Raw genomic sequence first — 335 nt, 5'->3', positions numbered from 1 at the left:
TTTTTCTTTTTTTTTTTTTTTATTATTTTTTAATTATTTTTTTTATTTTTATTTTATTATTTTTTTTATTTTTTATTTATTTCTATTTTATTTTTTTTTTATTTTTTTTTTATTATATTATTTTTACTTTTTTATTTTATCTTTATTATACATTTTTTTTCTCTTTCTTATTCTATTCTTCTTCTCTCTTTCTATCTTCTCTTCTATCTATCTATCTTCTTCTTCTTCTCTTTTTATCTATTTTTTTTTTATCTTATTTTTTTTATTCCCTCCTTCTCTTTTCCGTCTTTAAATTTCTCTTCTGCTTCTTCAATCTTCATTAGTACCTTCCCGAT

Source organism: Penaeus monodon, chromosome 34 (genome assembly GCF_015228065.2).
Source record: "Penaeus monodon isolate SGIC_2016 chromosome 34, NSTDA_Pmon_1, whole genome shotgun sequence".
NCBI classification, from domain to species: Eukaryota; Metazoa; Arthropoda; class Malacostraca; order Decapoda; family Penaeidae; genus Penaeus; species Penaeus monodon.
Note: the sequence above shows the minus strand (reverse complement) of the source record.